This window comes from Pogoniulus pusillus, chromosome 22 (genome assembly GCF_015220805.1).
Source record: "Pogoniulus pusillus isolate bPogPus1 chromosome 22, bPogPus1.pri, whole genome shotgun sequence".
NCBI lineage: Eukaryota > Metazoa > Chordata > Aves > Piciformes > Lybiidae > Pogoniulus > Pogoniulus pusillus.
In genome coordinates, this window is record NC_087285.1 from 12,368,982 (window position 1) to 12,393,056 (window position 24,075).

General features: G+C 38.3%; 1 long non-coding RNA gene across 1 annotated transcript in view; it reads left to right on the forward strand.

Annotated features, from left to right (window-relative positions):
* The window catches only part of LOC135184997 (uncharacterized), a 125,700-nt gene extending 103,081 nt beyond the window's left edge, over nucleotides 1-22,619 (forward strand). Inside the window, exons 2-4 of the long non-coding RNA XR_010306316.1 lie at nucleotides 16,650-16,751; nucleotides 17,095-18,174; nucleotides 21,790-22,619. This is a non-coding gene — a long non-coding RNA (uncharacterized LOC135184997). The remainder of the gene's footprint in view (nucleotides 1-16,649; nucleotides 16,752-17,094; nucleotides 18,175-21,789) is intronic.
* Nucleotides 22,620-24,075: the final 1,456 nt, after the last annotated feature.

A 24,075-nucleotide genomic window follows, 5' to 3' on the forward strand; every position in this document is an offset into this window, starting at 1 on the left:
AACAAAATGATATTAGAATTGCAAATCGTTATGAATACCATCAAGCAATCAAAACCTAATATAGAAATATATGCAGAGATAAGGCAGATATAGAGTTCCCCAGGTTTAATGAAAATCTGTGTTACTTTTCTAGTCCTGTTTTCATTTGATCAATTTCTTGGGCTTCTTTGTGATGGAAAAAAAAAAAAAAGGCTATTTTCTAGCCATTTTCTTTCATAAATATCTGTTACAATTTAGAGCCCACCTCTATTTAAAAACTGTTCCCAGGGTGGGGCGAGGGGGTGAGAAATGGACGCTGGACTTACTTTTGTACCATTTGTCTTGCAGAATTTAGAACTTCCAAGTAAACAACTCAAAGTCTTTTATTTTCTTTGTACTTGCAATATTTCCAATACCACCCAAAAAAGCTTTCTATGCAACATTAAAACTAAAAGATTGTTTTTCCCTTTTTTGAAATGGAAAAAAAAAAAACAGTCTAAACCATGTAAAATTGATAAGTCTCTAGGAAGAAAATGTTATTGTTGCTTGAGGAGTGAGCTGGCTATCTTTTAAAAGGAAGGCAGTTTAATACTTGTAATTTATTGTGGCTTATTATAGTATACAGTAATGTAAAAAATATTACAACCTTTTTATCACAGAATCATAGAATCACTCAGGTTGAAAGAGACCCTTGAGACCATCGCGTTCAGCTGCTAACCCTATTCTACCAAGTTCATCACTAAACCATATTGTTAAGTGTCATTTCTTAAATGACCTTTATAAACACAACCAGGGGTGGTGACTCTACCCTTGCATGACAAAAAAAAAAAAAAAAGGTTGACACTGTATGTAACTAAAACTGAATAACATTTCAGCAAAGTGAAACACTAGTGATTACCTGTTTCTGGAGGTGAGAAAGAAGGCTGTGAATATACGAGATCTCAACTACCTGAAAGGAGGTTGTAGCCAGGTGGGGTTGGTCTCTTCTGCCAGGCAACCAGCAACAGCATGAGGGGACACAGTCTCAAGTTGTGCCAGGTGTAGTATAGGCTGGATGTTAGTAGGAAGTTCTTCACAGAGAGAGTGGTTTGCCATTGGAATGGGCTGCCCAGGGAGGTAGTGGAGTCATCGTCCCTGGAGGTGTTCAAGAAAAGACTGAATGAGGCTCTTAGTGCTATGGTCTAGTTGACTGGATAGGACTGGGTGCTAGGTTGGACTGGATGATCTTGGAGGTCTCTTCCAACCTGGTTGATTCTATTCTATTCAATCATCCAACTAAACTCTGAGGCACAGTGTTTTCATCAGTTAATCTGTCCTATTTACATATGCCTTTTTAAAGTGATTTTCATGGATTAGGTTCTTAACAATAACTTTCAAACAATTTTTTCCAATAGTTACATGCACCACTCAAAGCCAGAGTATTTATTTTATAACAGCTACTGTCTCTTTTCACTTAACAGTGAGGCTGTTCGCAGCCATAACAGCTTAATGGCAAACATTTCCAAATAGCACATTATGTGCATTATCGAGTTAGTGCTCCTTCTACTACTTAAGAAAATCATGCTCCCTCTACCCATAAATCACCATATTGCTATTTCCATGGTTGTACAAGTCTTGCCTACTTTTTTGAATGCTTCTGTTACCCTGTTTGCTGAGCAGCTAGATAGGGAGCAATGACTGAAAGATATTTGATGCACAAATAACAATAGGAGTTTAATATCTGGTTTAGCTGGTGTGATCAGGGAAGTCCAAGATACAACATTAAGAAATTCTATGCCAGCCCTGTTTCACTGTAACTCCTGACATGTAGCTGGAAAATCAGTTTAGATTAAAATGCACAGCTTTCAGAAAGAGGAATGAAGGAGCTCTGTTCCTGAGGACCTACACTTGTACTCTAGATTTCTGAAGAGCCTCATAATGTTGGACAAATAATTTTCTCACTGTTTGATTTTTTTCTTTTCTTATTTCCTTGCTCTTTTCTTCAGTGAAATTCTGTATTCCTTCAAGCAGGAACTTTTTCATATTTTGATAAGTTACATGTCTTGACACAAGAGATATCTAACTGTTGTAAAGCAGATTTCTGAGGTCTTATAAAGAAACAGTAAGAGGTATTTCAGTGACATCATATACCACTGGGTCATTGAGTCTTGCACATTTACACTCTGCAAATCTATGGCAGAAGTGTCATCTGATCTGGCAGATGAACAACTCAAAGTCTTCTGGAAGAAAGGCAGGTGCGGAAGATGTGTGTTCTGCCCAATACAAATGTTGTTCAATACATTAAATGTAAACTCACCAGGTAAGTTAAAATTAACCTTAACTAAAACCTGAAGAGGAGAGGGGTGAAAAAGAAAGGCATTGCTGACATTGGCAGGTTGGTTTTCTTTACCAGAACTTTAGTCTGCTCCAGTCCAGTCAGAACACAGTGACAGTGATGCTGTTTGAGGCCAGTGAGTCAGGCTGGCCAAATATCTTTTCTCCCATAATAGCTGGAAGCCACAAGAAATCCTGTAGTGGCTAATTATGAAATTAGTGTCTCTAAGGAAAATTTCTTCTTAACTGCATGAGCTGGCTTATTCCCTGAAGGAAGAATGTTTTATATTCCTCATATAATTATACAAGGGAGCTTAGAAAGTGCTGAAATACATGTCTTTTTCTTTTTTTAATTTTTTTTCCTCCAAATAAGTGGATGTAAGAAAATTAGAAAATCCATTTTCAACTGAACTGACATGAAATCTGGAAGAGAAGATTTTTCCTTTGAAAGGTGGATATGGATTGAATATTACCTCTTTCAGAAGCAGTTAATGGGTGGATTTCATACTGATTGCTGAGGAGAACAGGGGAAATCAGGACTGCCATTGTGGAGCTTTCCCCATGCCTAGACCTAGATTTGCCAGGTCTAACCCACTATAGGACAAAAGCTGTTTTCAGCTAATCTCAGAGATTGAAAAAAAAGTGACAAATTTCTTCTAGCTATAAAAACCCTATTAAGTTTGTAGACAGTAATATAAGTTAATTGAGCATCTCTGTCCCACAGAGACCATATAAAAGCATAACCAGAACTGACTCAAGACCTTCTGTAGTTTTTAGTCTATCAGTTTACATAGCATGGTCCACACCCTGAGGGTGGGCTGAAGTTAATAACTGATCCAATTAATCATCTACTAAAACTGTGTAGTTATGGCACAGGGGAGAAGTATGCAGTAGGGGCACAAGCCACTGTTCACTGATCCTGATAGGTTCTGTTAACACTAAAATAGGAAGCCCTGCTTTGCTGGTCAGCACTGGTGAATCCCTGGAGAGTGCAAGTGCTGTCTTGCCATGCAAGTGAGCAGCATATGTTGAAGAGTAAGACTTTCCAGTAGGTTTCATGCTCAACTTGATGTTTTTTCTGTCATTTCTCCCCCCAACCCCTTCTGTAATGTAATGCTGGGGTAGAGTGAGTAGTTGAGTGCTGTCACAGGGCTGACCACATCCATGTGGGGTGTTTTGCAAGGCCTTGGGCTAGAGCCAAGAGCTGATCTTGTCTTAAAGCCAAGAAAACCTGACTCATGAACAGTACTACAGGACATAGGATTCACAAGCCTGTCATAGCTGGGAACACCAAAAGACCTTGATTGCTGCCTGCGCTTGTCTCCAGGGTTATTGTATTACTTCTGTTTGGTTTTCAGGGACCTAGTGGTTGTCTACATGGTATTTTAAGGTGGTGATTGAGTAGATTGACCTTTCAAACAGGCTGATGGAGGCTTGGGGAGTTGCTGGGCCCTGCCAGCCCACCTCAAAATATCATTACAAGATAGAAAATAGTATATTATGTGCTGTGGCTACACACGAAGAGCAGCACAGGCACTTGCATTCAGAACTGCCTTGCACAAGCAGGTGAAAATGATTTATGCCTTTGGAAACACAAGCAGCAAACAGTCTATTGCTGACTAAAGACAGGATAATTATGATATGAAGGAGACATGCAGTGTTTAAAGCAATGTGGTACCAGGAGGGATGGAACTAGATGATCCTTGTGGTCCCTTCCAACCCTTACTGATTCTATGATTCTATGTAAGAAATTTTAGACTGAAAAAAAAACTCAACACCCTCTTAAATGTCAAATATGCAGGCTGGAACAGCTTTCACAATGTTTAAGTTATAACTATTATGATAATTGAGTTTATAATGCAAAGAATGAAAGTCTCTTCGCCAGGTTACAGCAGCTACAGGGCTATCAAAATGTTGCTTTGCAAAATGTTAAGTTGACACACATACATTATTTAAGTAATTTCTGAAAGCCAGATGTCTGCAGAGGTACTGAGGTTGCATATAAATTCTGAAATGCAAGGGATAGTGCAGGGGACAGGTACAGCACAGTGGAGCATAAGAAATCCAAACTGAATTGCATAGTATACAAGCAGTATTAAAGGAATGTATCTCAGCTTCTAGTCAGTGAACCCAAACATGTTGTATATTATGCAGACTGCTTAGCAATTTGCATAATTATAAACTCCCCTCGAAACAGTAAACATTACTGCAGAATTTGGTAATACAAAAAGCAACATTAATATGCATTCCTGGTTTGAGGTTTTAATTTTTCCAGGTTCTTTAAAAGCACCCAGGTTTTGGAACAGGCCAAGTAAAGACTTTTTCAGTAACAAGTGATCCATAATATTGGGAAGAAATGGAGCATGAATATAAAAACTTTCAATTTTAATATAGAGTAGGTGTCTTGTTGACTTTTGAAGCTGTTCTGATAAAGTTTTATTTTACGCTTCAGATATATTCTTAAACTTCTCCAAAGAGTAATCCATTAAACCACGGACTGCCAATATGTGAGGAGGTTCAGAAAAGATTATCTTTATTGCTGCAGATAGCAGACAATAAGATTACGTTAGGATAGTCTGCTGCATGGCTGTGGAGCAGAGGAGCAGAATTAGCAGCAGAATACTAATATTGATAGTACTTCACGGAAGACTGCAGAAGAGCTCCTTCCAGGGAGATTCAGGGAAGAAATATAGAAGTTTAAATATGAAAATGAAAGAATTCTCAAGGAGACAGGAATAAAAAAATAATCCTTTTGTTAACAAAACAAGAGGAGAATACTGAATTGGGAATTTCTGTGAGCTTTATGCTAGGTTCGTATTTTAAAGCAAGGCTGGTTTGGGAAGCAGTCAGGGAAAGAAGCCTACACACCACTGAAAACTGTTGTCCGCTTTATCCTAAGGTAACTTGTGTAATAGCTTTGGGTAGTTTCGACATGTTATGTGGAAATGAGTTGCAGAGAAAGTGACCCTGCTAATGCGAAGGCAGCAGAATGAATTCCCAGTATTAGGCACTAAGTCTAACTGGGAGGCAGCCACAATAAAGGGCTGCATGGTGATGGAGCAGAGAGCAGTATTTCTCAGAGGTGGAATACTGATTCTGCTTCAAGGACTGAGAAATGAATTAAGGGAAAAAGACACAAAGATGGACTGCTTGCAGAGTCTAAAAAAAGAGTTCAAAAGGATGTGTGGCATGTTAGTAATGCTGATGTGTCAGTACTCTGCTGCGTGTTCCCTTGCCCTCAGCTATTTCATTGCAGGGCCATTGTGTGAACTCTCAGAAAAGCAGTGATGTGTTTGCATTTACTTCTGTGAGCATTTTGAGTCATCCTTCACTATTCCTTATTCCACAGGAATAATCTCCTTAATTCCAGTCTTAAAAAAAAAAAAAAAAGGCAAGCTTTTAGACATTAAATAAATAGCAGAATCAAGAGAGCAAACAAGTATCAAGCAAACAAAACATAAACTCTAAGCTTCTATGCAAAAAGAGATAATTACCTCAGCAGAGAAAACTACCTCTATTTTTTTTCAGCAAGAAAATTGACATAACAATAAGTAATATGCAGTATCGCTTGCTTTCTGTTCTTAGCAAACAGAAAAGCTTCTAGCTCTGGCAAGACACAATCCAGTTAATTTCCTATATCCTCAGGCCAATTAGACAAGTGGAAAAATCAGTCTCTGTCAGTCTTGTCCATGGGCATGGATTATGTGCTTGGGGAACAGTTGTGATGAGCAATCACATTTTTTTTCAGAAATAACTTTAATAATACCATGTTTTGTCCATCTGTGCAATAATATTGTCATTAAGATTTCCAAAAGGTTAATTTGGAATACTTTCTTCACAAAACTGTGGGAGACTCAGATCTCCTTCTCATTATTGTTCTGTCTATTAGTAGTCTTCCTATTAGTGTAACCAGTAATGAGGTTTACCTGCAAATGATCACTAACTGACTAAATCCACAGTGATGCTTTATTTATATGGTAATTCCAGGAGGATTAGGAGGCAGTGGACTAGTAGCAATATTTGAATTGTGTTGTATTTCTGATGCTTAATTTGGACCACTAGCTCAGCTGCTTGTTCTTCCCATCTTTTGTGGATAAAGTTGTGTGCAAATCTTGTATGAATTTAAACGTCTTAGCTACTGAGTACTAGATAATGCAGATAGTGGATCTGTGGGAGAGAATATACCAAGCTTCCTGATGCTAAGAACCATTTTCTAAATGATTTAATGTTGCTAATAGCCATACCCTTTTGTTGGTCTCTCTGCATCCCCTGTATTTGACAGACCAAGACCTTGCACCCCATTGTCCCTATACCCATCGCTGTTCTGAAACAAAGCCAATTTTGGCAGATTGCTGCTATTATAATGCATAATAGAGACCTCTGAGTTTTACTGAAGAGTAAGGTTTTATTTGCTTGTTAGGGAGCATGCATATTTATGGCTTTGTGCTATTTTCTGCTGAACAACTTTTTCTCCCTGTTTTAGAGATGCATCGACATTTAGATAATGTTGTTCTGGGAACTGCCTGTTCCCATTTCCTCAGCTTGTGCCAACCTCAGGTTCAACATCCTGTGCCTGCTCACCTGCCCTCGTGCACCTCTGACAACAAACACCCTGGAGTTATTTTGCATTTGGGCAAGTTTTTCTCCCATGTGGTACTGCAGGCAGATCCCTCCAAGCAAGTGCCCTAATTTGACATTATCAAGTTCTAAATGGTCTTGGTCATGCTGGCACCATGCTTTTACTAGTTTCTCCAACAATTACAAAACTGAAACTTATCAAGCCTTCATTTTTATTACCAGTTTTACAAAGACTAGCAAAGGTAAGTGAAATTTTGTTGTCACTCTACCCCTGTAAGCATAACACTTAAATTCACAGAATGGTCCATGTGCTGATTTTGGGTTGGGCTGTGTCACTTATAATTCTGCCTTCAGTTCTGTGCAGCATCAGCCAAACAAACCAATCAACACTATGTTTTCTCTTCTTATTTTGAGGATGCTTTTTAATTTTTGAATAAATGTCTTGACTGAGCCCAGTTGTTTAGAGGTGCAGCCCTGGCCCTGCCTCTCTGTGTGCAGCTTGGGCTTGTGGGTATTCTCACAAAAATTCTTTGGAAAAATTGAGTCTTTGCTGTCATCCAGAGTCTCCTGTTGGAGTAAAGTTCATGTAATGAGTAAACTCAAGCAGGCTGTTTTCAGTAGTTTAATGGAGCCTATGTGCCTGGATCAAACAATGTAAGTAAGAAACAATTAAAGAAAAGCCTTTTTTTGTTTTCTTCATTAGCATTCTCCAGGGTCCTGTCAACAAGCATGTTTCACTGCCTGCAGTCTATCTGTTACCAATTTTCACCTTTTACCACAGATATTTATTTATTTATTTATTTCACTGCCCATTGTTTTAGTTTGTTCGTGGATAAAGATAATTTGCCTCAGTCTTAAAGCTACTGCATTTTTAAGTAATTGCAACTGATATGGGGCTATTAGAGCTTAGCATATTATAGTATGTATTAGTTGCTCCATCCAGCTCTTGTAAACAACCTCTTTCAGTAATATTTCATTTCTATGCAGCTGGAGGTTTGCCTGAGCATGCAGCATACATATTTTAGCCTAGAACAGTTAAAAGTATATTTGAAAAGCAGAAATTCAGAAGTTAAAACTTGCATATATTGGGCAGTGTTAAAGTTCCTGTCACACTGAAACAATTCTGCAGCCTCTTATTTAAAATTAATTTGTGGGTTTGAGTCTTGCAGAGAACTTGTAAATAGTCTGCTCTGGATTGGATAGCAAACTGCCAGTATTTACTTGAAGAAGTGTTTGGGGGGCGGGCAAGGCTGCTGTCTTTCTCCCAGGCCATCCTTCCTACACTCCTTATCTCTGCCCCTCCTCTCCACGTGCACAGTCAAACTCTTCTTTCTAATCTTCTGAAAGATGATACCTTGCTGTCCTCAAAATTGGCTCTTCTATAGTAGGTGTACAGCTCTCTGCTTGTGGAGTAAAACATGGATGGTTGCTCTTTATTACTACTTTTTATTAATTCATTGTTTTATTTTTGCCAAAAAGCTGGTAGTTGTACAAGCAACTACTTATCAGCCAGCCAGCACAGGATGCAGAGAGCCAATACAGTAATTTTCTACCTTGTCTGGAATTCCATTAGCCAGAGAGAGGTTCAGGGAGCTCCAAGGGCTGTCTGAGAAATGTGGCCAGCATCATGTAGACCTCTGTGTGTGTGTGCATGTTTTAAGGCCAAAGTCTCCTCTCATTTCAGTCTAGTCAGAATCTTTTTTTCTGGTTATAGACAGGAGTTGGCAGGTTTAGCCAATATTAAAGCCAACTATCCTATTAGATGCACATACCTCTCCTCTCTTAATTAGCCTGTTGGCACATGAAGTAAGCTTTTGTCAAAGCATTTGAGGACATGGATCACTGTTTTCCAGCACCTATGAGGAACATCCATAGTACTCACAGCTGGAAATTTGACCTTAAGTAATTCTTGAAGTATCTAAACCATATAAATAAAAAACCTGCAGATGTTACTGTAGGTTTCCAGGACTGTAGATTGTAGGAGATCACAGACTTACCATTGTTCATTTATTCTTTGTGCTATATGCTGTCTTGTCAGAAGCTCTCATTCATTTCTAACATTAACTAAAATCTTTACCTTTTGCAAAGTACATGTAGGTACCATACATGCTTCAAAACTACTCCTCTCTGGTGTGCTTTCCAGTTGTATCTTTTCTTTGTTTCTTGTGTTAGACCCGCTCAGAATAGAAACTGGCATGTGAAGGTCTTTGCTCCCATGGTCTCTTCTCCTTCGCTCTCCCCCTGCATTACATCTGCTGTGACTGACTGGTAGCTGACATAGCCATCACTTTTCTCAGACCTCAGAAAAAATGTAGGTGATGTGACAGCTATGTTACTCCCACCAGTGGTGTGATGGTGCCAAGAAATTAAATAAGTTGATGTAGACACAAAAAGTGAGAGTACAAGAAAAGTAATGATATTGATATAAGAGGAAAGTGCTGTCAAAGTAAAAACCACTTGGGAAAAGAGGCATGTTTTGCCTCTCTTGTCTCTTTGTACTATGATAATCTCAGGAGACACAGGATCTGTAAGAGGAAATTGCATGTTTTGACTATATTTTTGAGGAAAAGAAGTATTGCAGGAGTATACTAATCCTGATCTTTCATGGATGAGTATTGTCTGTGTCTTCTTGAGAATGACAAAAGCAAAACTAGGCAAAATGGCCAATTTCATAATTTTAAAAGCCTTTGGTAATGTAAACTTGACCCAAAGGGTTTTTGGAAGGTTTGACTTTACCAAGAAAGCACCCTTCATATCTCGAGCTTGATAGGCTATACTGTTCACAAGTTGTTTGGTAGTTTTGCATGCTTCCAGGACTAAAACGCCAAACAACTGAAGTTCTTATACAGTATGTTTTGTTTGCTTTGCTCTTTTGGACAGCAGCACTTCACTCATCCTTTCCTGATAATGGGAGAATATAAGTTTTGATGCTACTGTGGTTTGTTTACAAGGGCTCCAAACGATGAGGTGGGTTGAAATAGTGCCTCTGTTGTCCTTACTGTTGTTTTACTGTTTCCGACATGGTGAAGTAGTCAACAAAAGGAAAGACAAGAGAATTTCACATAAAGGCAGCTTGTCAGAGGATAAGAAATAGTACTGGAGACATTCTCTCTAGCGGGTTTTTGGTCTTAAATGAGGTAAGTGCCCATTGAGAAAGTTGTAGGGTCTAGTATTTTATATGTCCAGTAAAAGCTATGAAATAAGAGTTTCCTGTAAAAATGCTCTAAACTACCTCCCTGGAGTTTAGATTTTTTTTTTTCTTATGTTATAGTTCACAGTTAGAACTTCAATAAAATTGGCTCAATGAAATCAGAACAGATTTTTTTCCCAGTTCATGTTGTAGTGTCGAAAGAGAGAATATGGCTCCTAAATGAAGTTTGATGAGATACTACTGCTCTAAAACTGATTTGTGGATTTTCACCTTTAAATCTCCTATAGTCTCAAAATAAATATTTTGAGACTATAGTACAATGAAGAGTGGAAATTGCCTTCTTTGATAAGAAAGAGAGATAAAGTATTCTTAAAATAAGTTCAACTCTTATTAAAACTTTCTTTAATACAAAAGATAGTTTGCTCTCTCATCTTGCGCTGCAGTATCCAAATGCAACTAATTAACAAAAACAAAAGAAGCAGAAGGGAGTACAATAAGCTGCCCAGGACTCCTGCAGTATCATTGATCCTTCACAAGCTGTTGAAGACTGTAATGCAATCTGCCACCAGCTTCCATTTTATGATGGAGCTACATGCAGATTCTGTCTGCCAAGCTTTGGTGTCTCTGTAACTGAAGTTCATAGGAGCTGAAGCATTCATATTTGACCTGAAATCAGATTTTTCAGTCCAGTCTCTCCATTGTGATTATCTTTTCTACCTGTGAGTGTGCAGGTTTCTGACGGTGCAGTTCCTGAGCAGTGTAGAATTCTCAGTGCTGTCCACAACAACCAAGTGATCTGGAGAGAATTTAAACCCACAGCCATTTATCCCACATCTGCACACAATTTTGCAGTATCTCTTCATAGGTGAGTGTAAGTAAGTCTTGTTACAGCAGTTCTGGCAGGTGCTGACCTGAGCTCTGGGTCATTGTCACATAGAGGAATCAGCAAGAAGGTTGTGCTGGTTTGAAGCTAGCTAGAATGTTTTGGTGAGAAAAACTAGATTACAGGCTGTGAAAGGGAAACAGTGGTGATGTCTACTTCACTCATAGGCTTGCTGAAAGGTATGAGCAAGAATCAAAACGTAGATATGGTCATCACTCTCTGTCCGGGCTGTGGGCTGCATTCTTTTTCTCTCTCTCTCTTACCTAACCTGATTAATGCACCTACTTCGTAACCCCCCTGGCCAGCCCTCCATTCTTCCTTGGGCACAAGGCAACATCTGGGGTAAGGTAGAGGGGTGGGAGAAGGTGGAAGGGTGGTTTGGAGCCCTTCCTGGGGACTCAGGGTTCTGGGAGAGCTGTTGTGTTTCTGTATTACCTTTTACCTTATACATTTCTGTATATATATTGTAAATATCTGCTTGTATATTATGCTAAGCTGTAAATATAAGCTTCATTCAATTTCCAGAGCCAGCTGAGTCTTGTCTGGGTGATTTACGAAGTGTGTGGGGGGGGACAGGTAACACCCAAACCATCACAAAGGTTCATAGTTCCTGTCTCAAAGCAGTATCCTGGTTGAGCTAAGAGTCGATGCCCTGCAGAGCTACAGGTTTGTTCACAGGCATGTGTTCAGTCAGGAGGTGTTGTAACCTCTGGCAGAAGAGCCAGGCAGAGAGCTTATGGACACGACCTGCTGAATTGCTACTGCAGGATTTGTCAGCTGGTTTTGGTCAGTCCTGAGCTAGGATATGCAAGCTGAATTATCAAAAGTACCTGTGTGATTTAGGAGTTTGCTTCTGTATGAAACCAGTGGCTCAGGCTCTTAAAGGAAAGCTGAGATGCCTTTGCTAGCAGACTTTGCTCCACCTACTCAACACCAGTGCCTTCTGAGGTATTATCAGGCACTGAGTCCAAGCCAGTGTGTCTCGAAGGGGCTCATTAGCTTGGGCTCAGCACTTTTAACCACAGATAAACAGCTTTCTACTTTGGAATTGATTCACATCTGATGAGCTCGAAATATGGGTTGAGAGAACTCAGATCTGCAGACAAAATAAGAAGTAGATAAACCAGAGAGTCATATTGGGTCTGCTGACTTCAGTGAGGAAAAAAATGAAAGTATACAATCAAGATCATACTCCTGTAAATGGAATATTTTTGAACTGAAAATAAATTACCACATGAATGGGAGAAGTTGCCATAATCCAAATTATCTGATAATTCACTGCTGCTATCTATCTATCCAGAAGTTAATTCTAAAAGTCAAAGACTATTTCAGGAGTGTTTCCTTGTATCTCCTAGCACTAGGAGCTCTTAAATCACACTAGAGAACAAAACCAACAAACTGATGCACCTTGGCTTTTTACCTAGAAAACTGTTCCCAAAATACTGGTTGTAATAAGATCCCAACCAGGAAATATTAAAGATCCAAACTTTTTGTGTCTTTTTACCACTTTTTTAATCCCTTCTCCAATAATACTGGAGGGAGTAGAATGCTACTTAGAAGCTTAAGAGTGGTATTTCTTTTCTTAGAAAACCTTGTGTTTTCACTCTTGAGTTCATTGTCCTGTTTATTTATCTGGGCTTATCCATGAGCAGTACACTAAAAGATGTTTTGCTTTTTAAGGGTATAGAAAGTTAATGCTTTCAGTGTTTGTCAGTGGTCTCAGCAGGTGAAAATCAGCTGCAGATTTTATTGCTTCCAGACTGATGACCACTGTGAATGCTTACAAAATAAAATGTCCATTTGGTGTTTAACTTCTCTAAATAAAAACAGTTATTTTAAATATTGCTGTTACTCCATGATTAATTTTCATTTATCAAAACTTTTTCATCTATGAGAAACAAATTGATATTATGAAAGAAACATTTCTGGATCATTGATCTAATCTTTTAAGTAAAAATCTGTTGCAATGATTATTTCACAGAATCACAAAATTAACCAGCTTGGAAGAGACCTCAAGGATCACAGAGTCCAACCTATCACCTAACTCTTCTAATTAACTAAGCCATGGCACAAAGTGCCTCATCCAGCCTCCTTTTAAACACCTACAGGGATGGTGACTCCGCCACCTCCCCAGGCAGCCCATTCCAATGCCAATCACTCCTCCCACGAAGAATTCCTTTCCTAATGTTCAGCGTAAACCTGCCCTGGTGCAGTTTGAGACTGTGTCCTCTTGTGCTATCACCGGGTGTCTGGGAGAAAAGACCAACCCCTGCCTGACTACAACCTCCTTTGAGGTAGTTGTAGACAGCAATAAGGTCTCCCCTGAGCCTTCTCTTCTCCAGGCTGAACACTCCCAGCTCCCTCAGCTGCTCCTCATTGTCTTTTTCAGCATGAATTGATGTAGGATAAAGAGAATAGACAAGTCTGTGAATTGTAAATTGTGTTGCCATGTCTTAATTTAAAATATTTAACTGGGTAGAACTTGGACCTTTTTGATTGAAGGCATTCAGAATGGTGATTTTGAAAAAAAAAATCAGTAATATCAAATGTGTTAAAATTGTCATAGTTTAGAAGTAGTTTAATATATTACTTAAGAGTAAAATGGCAATGCTGACCACTAAACTCACAAAAAATTGGGAAGACCTGAGGCAAACTGAAAGACATCTATGTCTAGCCTAGTCCCTCAAAACTATTTCATAGTGTTCTCAATATTCTAGTTTAATAAATAATTCTGTTTACAGAAAGTGATGAAACAGGACTGATACAGGGGTTTAGGAAAATGCAAAGTACATTTTGATCATCACTTGACTGTAAAGAGATGTTTAGCACAATATAAAACAGGATAGCTCAGGTCTGTGAGAGACACCCTAGGGCATGTCCTTGGGTAAGAAGAGAGTAGTAATGTGGTCATGTTGACGTGATAAAAGCTATAAGAGGGGAAAGAAATTACTGAAAAGCTGCAAGCAAAGATTGATTTACAAAAGGTTACATAGAAAGGAAGTTCAAGAGTTATGTAGTGTGCTAGTTTGAAGCAAGCTAGAATGTTTTGGTAAAAGAACTAGATAACGGGCAGTGGAATGAAAAACAATTGATGTCAACTTCTCTCACAGCCACGCTGAGAACTCTGGGAAGAAGAAAGACTTTTTCTCCATTTTGTCTTCTCTTGCTTTTGCCTTAGACTGAGACACATCTTTCTAACATCACTGCTTTCTGACCCTGCTCCCTAACCTCTTGGCTGCACCTCTCTTCTTCCTGAGAACTGGGGTAAGGTTGAGAGGGACCGGGGGGAGGTGTTGGGGTGGTTTGAGAGCCCCTCCTGGGGACTCAGGTTTCTGGGAGGGGAGTTGTGCTTTTGTATCGTTTATCCTTTGTATATTTCTGTATATAACTGTATATAACTGTATATATTGTAAATAGCTGCTTGTAAATTCTGCTAGCTGTAAATAAATTGCTTCATCTATATTCCCAGGGTCTGTCTGAGTTAGCTGGGGCAAATACAAAGTGTGGGGGGGCGGGTAAGAGCCCAAACCATCACATTTTTTAATTGGCGCCCAACGTGGGCGCCCAACCATCACATGTAGGTAGTGTGATTAGTAGAACCATTATCATAAAAAGGAAGAAACACAAGTTTGCAGAGAAGTTCAGAAAAAGACTACAGAATCCTTATTCCTATCACACATTCCTGGAATGTTTTGCAGTCAGGTACAAGGTACTTCAGTAATGCACACAAGTGCCATGAAATAATAAGGTAAAAGAAATGTGAAGTTCTCTACACAGAGAATGTGGAACTTTTTCAAGTAACTTCCATGGCAATATTACCTTGAATGTCATAGCTGAATTACATGACCACAGATCAGTGCATAACAAAATCATTTCTAGTTGACAATGATTCTTCCATTTTCCAAACTTAAATTAGGGAAATATATAATCTAGTTTGTCCTTCATGGCTTATTGCCTTGGTTGACTAGTTGGGTAGCATCATGTTTAGCACAGAAAGTTTAATGACCCATGATTCTAATTTATAAGCAAGAAATTAGGTTTTTAAAATGACTGTCTGCAGAGCACTCTTTAGGTTTGCTTGCCTAGACTTTCTGCCAGTCAAATCGCAGCGGCATGTTCTGATACCACTTGTCACTGTTTATTTGTTTATGCAGTAGAAATAAAATTTCTAGAATTATTGCCCTTATGAACAGGAGTGCAGAAATGTTTGTATTCGTTTTTGGCTGATGTGAAATCTGTCCTTTAGTTATGTATGTGTGTTTTCCAAGGGGAAAAAAGGAACACTTCTCAAATGCTCATTGACCCAATGCTTGATGTGTAAATAGGGGATGGAATGTTCCACTCCAGTGAAAGAGAGCAAAAAATATCTGTATGATTATTATTCTTATTCTTGTTTCCATGAACTTCATTGTCATTTATGGTAGCAAGCAGCGAGAGTCTATTCTAAGTCATCGTATTGACTTTTGATTAATTGCTTTTAATCTTACTATTGTAAGCAGTCTTAATGCTAAAATTGTGTTTACTGCAAAATGGAGCATCTGCTATACAAAACTTAACACCATAACTATATTTTGTATTGAAGCTCTTTCACTGGGGTTTCTTTTCTTCTTTTGCCTAATCAAATTTTTAACAGACTCTTCATTGCAAAATCAAAGGGCTTTGGTGTTTGTCATCTCCTTCACCTAACACACTTCAGTTTTATAATGGTAATAATTTCTCCTTAATTGTGGGGCTTAGTTTTGGTTGTTGTTTGGTTTTTTAACCTGGAACTACACAGATTTAGGAAATTTTTTTTAAATATTTGTTCCCCATACTACACTTGATGACAAACTTCTAAGATGGAAACAGTGATTCTCCTTGACAAATGGAACCTATAAAGGTGTTGGTGCAGATAGGAAAGAAGTGTTTTTGTAAGCCATGTCCTCCCCACTTTGAATACAAATGTGTAAGTTTTGGGCTATGACAGAGTTCTGAAATAAAGGCAATTTTTTCTAACTCTAAACTAATTGAAACATTTCTCAGTCTTCGCATTGTTTTATCTACTTGTTTTAATAAATCTCTATAGATAGTTAAAAATAAAAGAGGAAATAGCAAGTCTCAAAACTGGAATTTCTGAAGAAGCAGAAAAAGTAGAATACCCAGCCCCTCAGGTCCTTTAGTTTTATGAAGTAGCTGCTCTTCAGCACCCTCAATGCTTAACCTACATTCAGTAAGTGTATCTGGCAGTTGCTTATGATGCAGGATCTTCGATATAGTAGTGTCTTTGATATCCATGTTGACACTTGAGCCTGTAGCCCTCCCCTGATATCTAGATGAAAATTTCATTAACATGTAGAGAACAAGAGCTTGCTTCTGTAAGACGAAAAAAGAGGGATATTTCTATTTTAAAGAAAGCCCAACTTGTGTATCTGCAAGCTATTAGACATTTCAGTGTTCAACACTTTCTCAGACTTTTCTTTTTCTAAGCATCTTTATAAAGAAGTTGCAATGGAAATCTAGAATGTAACCTTAGGGGTGAATGTTACTAGATTTCCACTATTAAGAATGGAGAGGAACACTCTTCTACTAGGCCACCATATTTCCTGGGTTTGTCAAAATGTTTGTTCATTAATTGTCTAGAATATAATTAGCAGTGACTGTCCTGTTCTGAGGTAATTGATGCTGTATTAAAACAATCTCCTTCTCTAAAAACACTTATATTTGGGATATCATTTTAACCACTGGAATTTTCATAACTCTATTTAGAAGCAGTTCTGTTGGACCAGTGCCTCAGAAGTGGAATATCCAGCCTGATGAAGCTTCTTGTCCCATCATCCATGATAATAGTCATCCTCTTATGTGCATGATGTAAGTCTTATTAGTCTTGAATTTCTCATGAGAGAATAGACAAACCAATTTTAGATCTTCTGTGTACTTGAGAAAGTAGTTGCAACCTTTTTGTATCTAATGGGATGCTTTTGTTATACTTCTACATAGGGATTTTTTCGTTTGTCTGTTTACTAGTAATTTAATTGAGTGTTTCACCAGTTCCTGTCAATGTGTCCCCATACTGATATTGACAAGCAGCAATGTGCTGTATAGAATATTCTGGTTTGCAGATAGCATCAAGACCACACACTTTAAAATTATGTGCTTTAATTAGATATTGACATCTGCTTTGAGCTAAGAATGTTTATTTGCACACCTGCAGGCTATTTGATATGAAGACACCCAAGTATCTGGAGAATTTGTCTGCAGATGGAGTTCAGTGATTTGATTTATCATAGTGATTGGGCAGAATGCATAGAATTTGTCAGTATTGTAAAATTTGTGTGCCACATAGGTTTTATGCACTTGCAAGCTCTTCATCACATAAATAACACTTTTCCATTCTGTTGATTTTCATAATTGATTGAACGGTGAAGGGATAATCTAGACAGCATTAAAATCTTTGAGAGTGGAAAAGGCTTCATTGAAACCTGCCTTGATTTATAATAGCATTTAAGACTTAACCAAGGACTGAAATGGTTATCCATGAAGAAAATACGTTGTACAGCAAGCTCATTTTGGTTGAGGTGTATGTGAGGAATTTCACATCAAACAGAGGACAGTGAAACTCACTCAATATTCATAATTGCTGTAATGACCTTGCTTGTTCTGGGGTTTAGTTTTATTCACAGAGTTTAAATTGAATGTGTTCCCATGCCTTTGTATAATAACTATTTTGTCCTATCTATAAGTACTTAATGAGAACACTGCAGAGTCTTGATGTTAAAGATCACATTAACAATTTGTCATGGCAATGCTGAAATTTTGTGTTTCAGGATGTGTAATTCACTGGCATTCTGTACTGCTCCCTCTTATTCGTAAAACTGTCTCAAAAAAAAAAAAAAAAAAAAAAAAAGACAGTACTGGCAACAAGACCTACACTTTGAGTTTAGTGGCTTCTCCTGCCTAAAGTTACAAGTCCTCATTTTCCAAATTGTTTTGTTGCTTTCAAGTAGGAAAGAGAGCTGAAAGAAAAAAATGTGAGAGAGGACTTAATTAATATGGGGAAGCAGAATAAAGAGTTACTTTATTTCCAGTAATGCTGCATGCTCTGCCTCTTAAACTATGTGCATCCCTCTTATGGTACTGATTGTCCTTGCAAAGGATAGCTTCTTTGTTCTATCCACTAATCTCAAGGACAAAGCATGAAGTCACTGGTGCCTCCTCTCTGCTACTCTAGCATGAGAAAGGGATTCATCTGTGGAAGCTGCAGCAGATGTTGGAGCTGTCTCTTCCCCTTCTGGTATGCAGAAGCCTTATTCGAGTCTTATTTAGGTCTTGGTATTCTGTCTGAATTGCAGATGTTTATTTGTTCACATACAGGCATATAATATAAGGACTTGCAGGGCACCAAAACATGTGCCTCGAGATGTATAACCTCTTTTATAGCTTTGTATCATCTGGAGGAAATTGTACCTTGTGATTTACATTTAGTTCCTAGTGATCTTGCTGTCACTATCTCCACCAGGAAAAATTCAGAATGCTCACATTTGTTGGCTTGAAAGGGACCTCATACAGCACACACACTACAGTATTGTCAAGTTCGTCACTCCTGGAGAAAATATGGGTAGGCAAATGAGGTGGTTCAAAACAACAGAGCTACCATCAGTATATGCAAAGAAATAGGAGTGGAATTGGATTAGGAGAATGAGCTTTACAGGAAGAGCATCACTTCCATTCAAATGGCAGAGAATACCTTACTGAAGAGCTGCCATCCCACTAGCTATGATCTATTTTTACAGCTGGTCAAAAGCAGTGACTCTAAAGCTTGCTTCTTAATTGCTCAGTTGGAAACACTATGACTGTGAGATGTACAGCCTTTCACTATAACAGTTAATCACACATAAATGCTACATCATTAGTGCCTGCTAATAGGGAAATCCTGCCATCCTGTTTGACCACCAGGCATGACTGAGTGACACCGCATACACTCTGCTAATTTTCTTTGGCTACAGAAGAGTCTAACAGCAGAAGAGAGGGGTTATATCAGATGACTGTTTTCAAAGGTGTGTGGCAGTGGTGGTTGACCTCTGTGCAATCTCTGAAATCCTACACAATTTCTGGATAGTACATATTCATTTTCAGTTACTAGCTATTTTGTCAAGAGGATGAGAGACTGAGATTATTCTGAATGTATTAATTACTGTGCCAAGTTCAGGCTCTTTCTCAGTGGCCTCAAAAACTTGAACACCACCAGAGCAGGTGCAGTAACAGTGCGAGGGAGTCTTACTTGTCTGATGCGATGAGAGACTTTGCTGTACTATGTTCCGTAAGTTCACTCTGTTCTGCTGCCTTTGTAGAGCTGTTGTCAAAGGAATTTAGCTTATCTGAATTTGGTCGCTTCTCTTGATCCAAAGTACGTTGCTATTATTTCTGTATTTTCACTATTTTTCCCTTTACTGCCTTGAAGTTGGACCTTAATGTCCTTAAGGATAATAATGGAAAATAAATACAAATTGTTTTGTTTTCCTAGAAGGTGCTACCATTTGGCAAATAAGCCTTTTAAACATACTGCTGGAAAATGTATGATTTCCTTAGTGGAAAAAGATGAAAAAAATATTTGCTATGAGCTCAGCTTTTGGTACCTTGTTTCCTAGTTAATGTAGTTTATAATAGCATCAGAAAGATGTTTCAGCCTTTCTTCTTTGAGAATGGACACAAACCGCCTCATCTACAGCAAAATAAAACATCTTTTGGCCTACCTTGTTAAAGTTTCCTATATCTACAAGAAGTAGGAGTAACAGGATTAGAAACTTAAGTCTGTTCTCATTATAAGTAGAATGATCCTCCCCACTCCTAGCAGAGTCCCTGACAGCTCCCTCCCCAGTGTATCACTCTTTTTCACTTTCTTCAATATTGTGTCATTCTTTCAGCTAATTGGGCAGTTTTAACTAGGTCACTCAACTCATTCTCTGGATCTGCCTGGCAAGAGCAGAGGTAGATGTAAGAGTACAAACTGAAATATGTCTGATTCTCTTGGCTTTAGCTCTAGATTTATAGTCTGTTATTACACAGTTGGGCTTCTGTTTCTGTCAAACAAAGTGCTATAAGCCAGAGCCACATGTGGACAAGTGAAAAAGAAGTATTTCAAAGCCAATTGTGTAAATTTTATCCATCTTTCAGTTGATGATGTTGCTGTTGATTTTTTTGGAGTTTTTGTATTTGTTTGGTTGGAGTTTTTAAGCTTCCTGTTCCCAACTATCAGTTCTGATCAGCAACTTTATTGACATGTTTAACACCTCATTTCAAAGGCTAGACTTGTACCTTCTCTGTCACTATGCCTTCCCTGGGGGAGTCTGCCTTTCCCAGACTAAATGCAGACTTGCAGCTAGTGTCAGCTTCAGCATCACTAGCAGCTTTGACAGTCTCTGGTTTCCTTCAGCTCTGGTAAAGCTGCACTTCTTTCACCCTCAGGGTTAGCCACAGCTCTGAAAAGTCATGGTTGCTCTAAACCAAATAGTAAACCTGCTGAATAATGGGGGGACAATGAATTCTCCACAAGAGCATTGACCTACGCTGCATGCTAATGGGAGAACATGAAACACAACTACCAATTATAAAAAGTTAATTTATGTAATGGGCCAACAAAACATACCTCATGCAGCTCTAAACCTGAGTTTAAATTGGTGTTCGTGGTGCTTCTACTATTGAAGTTCATTTTGCCTGATGTTCATGTTCTACATCTGAGTATTATTAAGGATGTACTTGTGTATCTGCAAGTTTGTGCTTTGGAGAGAAGATGCTTAACAGTGACAATGTTTAACTCTTTCTCCTTTGAAGGCTTGTTTTAAAATCCTGGTTAGATGGCAAATGAAACCTAGCTTGACTGACCCTACCCTCACTAAGCAGCTCAAGTTTTCTAGCTGTTTGGACAGAATTTGGCAGATATACGACCCTCACAATGAATGTCTTTCTAGGTCCTGCACAAAGCTGGATGCAGCACTGTGGAGGGGAAAAGTAGGAGGCAGCAAAGCCTTCTGTGTTGCTTGCAATGCTGTCTATTCAATGAGTAAACCTACTTCAGGTTTCTAGCTGGTTCACCCTTTCCATGAGTAGTTATTCTGTGTCACTGAGTGATATTTCAGGAACCAAGTCACACATGTTAAAAATAACTATTTCCTATCATTTATTTTTATGAATTTCTATTATTTTGGGCAGCAATTACTGGCTGACTCAGTCGCTGTCAGTTGAGAACTGTCATTTTAAGTAACTCAGGCCAAGATTTAAATAAGAATGAGACTATTTGATAAGATGTCAACAAATGAAGGTTGTAGCCTTGTCAGTGATGATATTACAAGTTCTATCGTGTCCTGTGCGAACTGTCATAACCTTTAAACAGGGGCTTCAACAAGATGAATTGCTTATGTCAAATAAAGCAATGGGTCGGAGCTAGACTGGAATAAATGAAAAGTTCAATAGGCTTTTATTTTCTGGGATGCTAAATCAATTCAGAGGTTTATTAAATAAATATTTCATAAAGATTGTAGCACAGCTTCCTTGGCTAAAGAACCTGACTTTGGGATTTAAGAGGCATAAAGTCAGACTTTTAAGGCTTTTATGTACTTTGAAGCTTGTCTTTAAAACCACAAAAATCCTAGATGCCAGAGTAATTGGATGTCTGTTTCTGGACTAATTAAGTGTAAAGTAAGGTTATTACTACGTTACTGTAGAACAGATAATGCCATATATAGTTCTGAATGCAGATTCTTTCCATGCATCAGTTTTTGAACTGAAGCAAACATCTTTACACTACAAAACCTTTCTGCTGTTGAAATAATTTCTCAGCCTAGTGCACTTTTCTGTATAGAACTGGAATGAAATAAATAACTCTGTGTGTCAATTGTTTTTTTCCACACAGAGTGAAAAAAACAGATTTGGGACAGCAATATTCTGGAGGATAGTAGGCTGGATTGCTAAAGCTCCCTCAAAAGTGAATGGAATTGGCCTATGAGTGAGTGCACCCAGCACACCAAAAGGAAAGTAAAAATACAAATCAGTTTTTCCTAGAACTGTAGTGCTCTCTGAATCCTCCCTGAGTCATGAAAGTTGCTATCTTAGAACCAAGTATTTACTCAGAGATGTTCTGTGCAAATATAATCAATGGGACTAACATCAAATGAAAAAACATTGAGAAGCTGATGGAAAAGATGTGACAAATATAAGGAAGTGTGCAAGTTTTAGCTAGTGCACAGTAGTGTTTCATTTGTAGCTGTTCATATCTGTACAGATGGTAACAGTTTCTTATTATTTCTTTCTTAGCAACTGGGGGCCTTTCATCTTCCTCCTGCAGAGTGAACCATTCTTTTCTAACTCTGGATGTGTGTGGTTTAATAACTTCTGCTTCACTTGGACAGTAGAATGGCATCTGATGCGTTTTCTAAAGCATCCTCTTTGCAAAGCTTTTAAAACCTATTTTTATATTAGTTCTTTGATGTAAGACTGTTTTCTTCCACCTAGCTCATAGTACATGAAAGGCAAAAAGATGTAGGTGCAACAATAATTGCCAGCTGAGAACACTGGACTGGAAATGACAAGTTCTTTCCAATAAAAGAACACAATGGGTTTTATACAGATTCATTCTAATCTCTTTTAAGAAACTTATATTAAAGATTGTATTTCTATTTAAAATTTTACAGTCAGATGCTTTGAAAGATCATCATCGTCATCATTCCCTTATGACAAATAATTAAAGAGCTTTTGGGTTTTATTTGTTAAGATATTTCATTAAGATGTCCACTGTCATGAATTTCCTAGAAGAAAGTGTCTGTAGTCGAGATAATAGTGACCAGTTTCTGTGACAATCACTCCAGATGACAGACAAAAAGTGGAGAATTGGCTGGCAGTGCCTCACCTAACACTCCCTGCAGCTATTATTCTTTTTTTTCTGTTATATCTATTCTTTATATGCATTGACTTATTGTCATCTTATCTCTTCAGGTATCTTTTTTTTCCCCCCTCCAAATGGTAAAAATCCAATCTTGTCCTTATTTTTGGACCATCCAAAAATAGCTTTGATATCTTTCAATGTCACTGTCTTTCAAGCTTCATCTAAAGAATGAATTTGTGTTCATAGATCATATTGAGCCTTAGCATTTGTTGCTTCTTTTTATGGCAGGGGAGCTGAAATGGCATATCAAGACATAACTTCCAAAAACTCTTTTGTAATTATTGATATCCATTCTTTTCATAGCAGTATCCTTTAAGTCATAGAAGTCATCCTCAACAGTGCAGCACTGCCATAATATGGCACAATAGTGGAGGCTTCTTGTTTGTCTTTTCCCTTGCTGAGATTTCGCATGTGAAGTTATCCAGCCAGGGCAATAATCAGGAAATCCATCTGTGCTTTCCCAAATGCTGTACTTGTATTGAAATTCATCTACAGTAATATATTATGTAGGGGTTTTTTTCCTACCCCAGCCATCAACAAAGACCTGAAAAAAAATGCAAAGACCCAAATTTTCTTGTTAAAACCAAGTAGTACTGGAATTCAACAGGGAATTTATAGCAGCTAGTCATGGAGACTAAGTGCATCCCAAAGCCCAAGGGGAGAGAGAAAGGATCATCCCACTTCTGAACGCTTTCCTTCAGTGCTTAGCTAACCTCAATCTGAGTTAGATGCATGCCCTAGGTCTTCACAACTATACCATGAGTCTTTATGAATTCAGCATCATTAGCCCCTAGTGTTCTAAGTAATTAATTTCAAATGCTACAAGCTGCAGCACAACTGTTACATTCAAAGTGCAATTTTTGCCTTTACATTTGGGGCTGCTTCTAGCCAGTTCCAGAAGGTCTCTTATTCTTCCATCTGCATGTTGCAAAAAGTGAGAGAAAATGTCTTTAACTGGTTTACTTCAGAAATGCCAAAGCAGATCCTTCAAGGCTGAGGGAAAAGCAGGGATGCTTGTGGTGCAGCTGAGGTGGATAGGTAAGAATGATAATAGTAGGGCCTGAGCCCAGACCCTAAAGATCCTGAGGGGAGCTCCTAAGTTGGGATTTATTCCAGTGCCATTTTGATCCAGTTCAAACATTGCATATTGAATCTGACAGTATGGCCTAGATTGCTTTACTTGTCTTAACCCAAACAAGTTTAGAGATGAGATTTTTGGGGTGTATGAACCATCACTATTTCATCTTCCAGCGAATA